This window comes from Perognathus longimembris, chromosome 3 (assembly GCF_023159225.1).
Source record: "Perognathus longimembris pacificus isolate PPM17 chromosome 3, ASM2315922v1, whole genome shotgun sequence".
Classification (NCBI taxonomy): domain Eukaryota; kingdom Metazoa; phylum Chordata; class Mammalia; order Rodentia; family Heteromyidae; genus Perognathus; species Perognathus longimembris.
The window spans coordinates 104,289,720-104,295,516 of record NC_063163.1 but is presented as its reverse complement, the minus strand read 5'-3'; positions in this window follow the sequence as shown (position 1 = coordinate 104,295,516).

Here is a 5,797-nt window from a genome sequence, read left to right as displayed (position 1 = left end):
TCCTATTCTCTAAGTGATTTTTCAATGCCTTTTATCTAATCCTCTGCTTTATCTTCAGCACCTGATACTCTCTTTTCAATTGTTTTATTTGCTTGGCTTTTAATTGAGTTTTTATTTCTGCTATTGAGCCATTCATATACAAGATATCAACTTTTTCAGGATTTCTATATATTTATTAAATTCCTCTTCTATACTTTACATTATCTTTTCTTTTTGTAATCTAAGACTGAGATTCAAACTCAGTACGTGGTGCTTTTGATCACTGACAGATGCTCTAGCACCCAAGCCACGCATCCAAGCCCTACATTATCTTCTTTCATTTATTCAGCTATTTGTGTTTCTGATTGTTTGTATCCTCTTTGAATTTATTGTGTGTATCTGTCATTGGTTTGATAGATTTCTTGTCTGAACTTTTTTTCTCTTTAATATCACTTAAGTGTTTGATTATAGGATTTGGGCTTTTGAAAGAGACAAAGCAACATTAGTTTAGTGGGTTTTTTTTTTAATTGGGATTTATGCATCTGGGGCCACATTTTGGTGAAGATTTCAATCTCTTGTGTCCATTTAGTTGGTTATTTCTCACAGATTACTCAAAACTGAGTAAAGTTCGGATTGTAGTGTATTTTTCTTGTTACTAGATTAGAGTGGTGCAGCTCAGTTAAAAAATACTCCATTTCAGTGCTGGAAAAACCATGTGCAGAAATCTTCATTCATAGTGAATAAGTGACTACAAAGCCATTGCAGTTGACAGATCACAGGGTCCATGCCCAGAGTTCAAGCCCCAAGAATAACAGAGTGCAGAAACAAAGACATATCTTCATGGTCTAGAGACTTACTTGGTATTCCAGCTATCAAGTGCAAGGCCCTGAGCCTGAGTTCCAATTCTAGTACAGAAAAAAAAAAAAGAAGTAAAAGGAGAGGCTGAGACCAGAGACCTCTGAGAGAAAATTTTCTTTTAATATTCATTGTTATCTGACCACAGTGGAATTAAATTAAAAATATAATAGAAACTGTACCCTTGTTGCACAACACCTTGTCAAAAAAATTTGTGTTCAATTAATAAATAAATTAAATTAAAAAATATATATATAATAGAGTAGGTATATCTGGAAAGCCTGAGCTATCTGGAAATTAAAACTACTAGTATTGTTCTGGTGGGTCTAACTAATGCACTAGGGCAAGAAAAATACATAAAAATACAGATATTAGGGGCTGGGAATATGGCCTAGTGGCAAGAGTGCTTGCCTCCTACACATGAAGCTCTCGGTTCAATACCCCAGCACCACATATATGGAAAACGGCCAGAAGGGGCGCTGTGGCTCAGGTGGCAGAGTGCTATCCTTGAGCAGGAAGAAGCCAGGGATGGTGCTCAGGCCTTGAGTCCAAGGCCCACCAGGACTGGCCAAAAAACAAAACAAAACAAAAAAAACAGTTATTAGAAAAGAGGAGATTTCTTTTCTATTGATATCATCATAAAATTTTACATCTTTACTCTGTACATTATTCCACTGACATGGCCACCTCTTCAATAACAGAACTGACACTAGGACTTTAAATCCCTTTGGCTAAAATATATTCAAGAAAGTTACTGTAGTGGTGGCTGGCTTAGCATTACGTAGCATACATTTATCATCTGTCTGGTCTAATTTTACTTTTTCATTCCTTATAATGCACAGTTTACTAGCTTTCTGAGAAATTTGCTTTGATTGTAATTGAAGTTGGAAAGTTGTCTCATCTTTCTTGAGGGAGGTAACTTGAATGGTTTTAATTGCTATTTTTCACATAGCTTTTCAATGTGTATAAGGAAGAAAGTGATTTGATTTTGTGGAAGCTAGTTTTGAGGTTCAGTAAGACGGTTGATGAGAAATTCTGTATCCTGTTCTATGACTAGAATCCCTTCCACTGTCCATTCCTGGGGAGAAAAGACAAGGGAAGACAAGGCATATATATACACTGACTATATTATAACCAGAATTCACAACTTTTGCCTCATTAAAGTATTGTGGGTTTTTTTGTTTTGTTTTGTTTTGTTTTGTTGCCAGTCCTGGGCCTTGGACTCAGGGCCTGAGCACTGTCCCTGGCTTCTCTTTGCTCAAGGCTAGCACTCTGCCACTTGAATCACAGCGCCACTTCTGGCCATTTTCTGTATATGTGGTGCTGGGGAATCGAACCCAGGGCTTCAAGTATACGAGGCAAGCGCTCTTGCCACTAGGCCATATCCCCAGCCCCTCATTAAAGTTTTTAACAGTAGAAAATTACTCAAAAATTATAGAACAGTCAGATTTCCTCTTCTCAATTCGTGTGTGTGTGTGTGTGTGTGTGTGTGTCTGTCTGTCTGTCTGTCTGTCTGTCTGTCATGGGACTTGAACTCAGGGACTAGGCACGGTCCATGAGCTATTCTGCTCCAGTGCTCTACCACTTGAGCCACAGCTCCTCCTATGGCTATTTTGATAGTTAGAAATAAGAGTTTCATTGACTTTCCTGCCTGGGCTAGCTCCAAATCTCAATCCTCAGATCTCAGCCTCCTGAGTCTCTAGGATTACAAGGCCAACAACACCTGGTTCTTCCTGATTCTTGGTAGTTATATATCAGAAAGGTTTTAAGAAGAAATATAAGGCTGGGAATATGGCCTAATGGTAGAGTGCTTGCCTTGTATCCATGAAGCCCTGGGTTTGATTCTTCAGCACCACATATATAGAAAAAGCCAGATGGGGCACTGTGGGTTCAAGTGGTAGAGTGCTAGCCTTGAGCAAAAAGAAGCCAGGGACAGTGCTCAGGCTCTGAGTTCAAGGAGGAGGAGGAGGAGGGGGTGGAGGGGGTGGGGGGAGGAGGAAATGAGGGGGGAGGAGGAAATGAGGGGGGAGGAGGAGGGGGAGGAAGAGGAGGAGGAGATGAAAGCCCCAATTGAAATTACTTCAGAATCTCAAACTCTGCTTCCTTCTTGACTTCTTATTCTTGCTACATCCAATTGCTTATCTCTTCCTTCTCTCAATAATTTTATTCCCTTCTTCCTTTATAATTAAAATCTTCAAAGGGTGGAGGATGGAGGAGGTCACAGAACTCAAGAGAAAAGGATGAAAATGTGCACAATGGAGCTCACTCGGCACTGATGACAGTTAACTATATAGCTTGTGGGTGGAGACAGAAGGGAGGGACTGCAAGAGAATGAGGAAACAAAACACACAGTGTGAAAGGAAATGTACTGATTCCCCGATGCATGTAATTGTAATTCCTCTGTACGTGGCCTCTATCATAACAATAAAGTAAATTAATTTTTTAAAAAAACTTTTCAAACACAAAATTTCAAAAAGGAGTTGAATATATACTAATGTATATCTATTTACAACTAAGCAGATGTACCATTTTGTCATTTTTTGACTCTGTATCTCTCTAACAGAAACATTTGGAATATCGTTGCTACATACCATGTATAGTCGTCGCCACATGATTATGTAAGTCCTTAGATAAAAATATGTGTGTTGATAATTACATCAATCACATAATAGATATTATCAGCATTTCCATTTCATGCTCAGAGAAGTTGAGGCGTGCAGAAACTTGTACCATAATAGGGCTATTAATGGGCAGATCTGAAATTTGAACCCTGGTTAATTCATCTGTCAAAGCTCATGATTTGATCTCTGTATTATATTCTGCCTCTCACTAACACTGAGGCTACAGGAAAGTTGGTCTTTAAAAAAGAAATCAAACTTTAGTGCTGTAGCTAGTGTACTTGCCTTTCATTCTTTGTCCTCTCCATTACTGCCCCTCCCTCCCCCGAAATGTCCCACTATTCTGAAGGTGTGGGTAGTTCTGATGCACAACAGGTCCTAATCTGTCTACTTTTGGGTCAGAGAGGAAAAAGACTGGTTCTATCCAACTCCCCAACATCTTTCTAGATCCATCTTGGGTCCATCTAGATACCTTTCATGGTTTTTGTAAATGAATTTATGGATCCCTTTTGATCCCTGCTTTTAAACTCATTTCTATCCTAGTTTCCCATCCTTCACTTTCATATTTAGCTAGTCTAAGCTGGACTAAGACCTATTCCAAGACTAGGTGAAAATTTCCTTGGAATATATTAATGCTTAAAATTTTTCTTTTTCTGTACTAAGGATCTATCTATCTATCTTTTCTTGTGAAGTTTTTTTTTTTTTTTTTTTTTTTTTTTGGCCAGTCCTGGGCCTTGGATTCAGGGCCTGAGCACTGTCCCTGGCTTCTTCCCGCTCAAGGCTAGCACTCTGCCACTTGAGCCACAGCGCCGCTTCTGGCCGTTTTCTGTATATGTGGTGCTGGGGAATTGAACCTAGGGCCTCATGTATCCGAGGCAGGCACTCTTGCCACTAGGCTATATCCCCAGCCCCTCTTGTGAAGTTTTTAACTAGTGACAAAATAAAACAATGTAGATTTATTGTCTTAAAGCTCTGCAGGTCAGAAATACAAAAGTCAGAGTCTGGCATTAGTGGATCAGACCTGAAATCTTAACTACTAGGGCATCTGAGATGCAGAGAATGGCACAGTTTGAGCTATCCCAGAGAGAAAAGTTCTTACAACTTCATCTCTAAAATCACCAAAAGAAGAAGAAGAAGAAGAAGAAGAAGAAGAAGAAGAAGAAGAAGAAGAAGAAGAAGAAGAAGAAGAAGAAGAAGAAGAAGAAGAAGAGGAAGAGGAAGAGGAAGAGAAGAAGAAGAAGAAGAAGAAGAAGAAGAAGAAGAAGAAGAAAGAAGAAGAAGAAGAAGAAGAAGAAGAAGAAGAAGAAGAAGAAGAAGAAGGGGGGAGGGGGAGGAGGAGGGGAAGAAGAAGGGGAAGAAGAAGGAGAAGAAGAAGAAGAAGAAGAAGAAGAAGAAGAAGAAGAAGAAGAAGAAGAAGAAGAAGAAGAAGAAGAAGAAGAAGAAGAAGAAGAAGAAGACAAAGAAGAAAAGAAGTAGGGCTGGGAATGTGGCTCAAGTAGCAAGGTACAAACGCATCAAACAAGCCAAGTAAGCAGGGGTCCCTGAGTTTGAGCCCTGTTATGCCTCACCTCCCCCAAAAAGAAGAAAAGTTACAAATCAGTGTCACTGGGTTGAACTTACAAAGTTGTCAGAACTCTCTCCTGTAGGATCTTGGGAGGGGATTTACTTCCTTTTCTTTTAAGCTTTTAGAAGCTCCCTGTAGCCATCACCACTGTGGTAGCTCCTTCACTACACCTGACCTTACTGCCCCCCACCCACATGTCAAGACCCTTGTGGTTACCCTAGAGTCCCAACGGGACACCCAGATGATCTCCTTACCTTTTATTCTTAATTTTCATTAATACAAATACTTGTATAAAGATATTCCATTGTGACATTTACTCTAGTGCATGTAATTTCAATTAATCAAATTCGATTGCACTATTCAGTTCTATACTATTTGTTCTTCATACTCTTCCCTTCTCCCAAGTTTCATGTTCTTTATAAAATGAATAATGGGAGTGGATAAGTGTTGATACATGGACATTTTAGATTTTTAGAAAATACTGTCTTACTATGCTAGAGACCTTGTTAACACAAGGTCTTTCTTATTATTTTTATGCAGCACTGTTTCCACCCCAAATCTAGGTTGTATGCATTTCATTATGCTTCTTTTTTTTGTGGTACTGCCTTGGTACTGACAGTCTTTACTTGCTAGGCAGGTACAGTACTGCTGAGCCATGCCTCTATTGCTGACTATTGCTTCAAATGTTGCATACTATTATCCCACAGTAGACTTCAACCACATTTGTCTTTCCCCCTGCTCACTAAGTTACAAACAAAATTGAAATCACCATTTGTATACA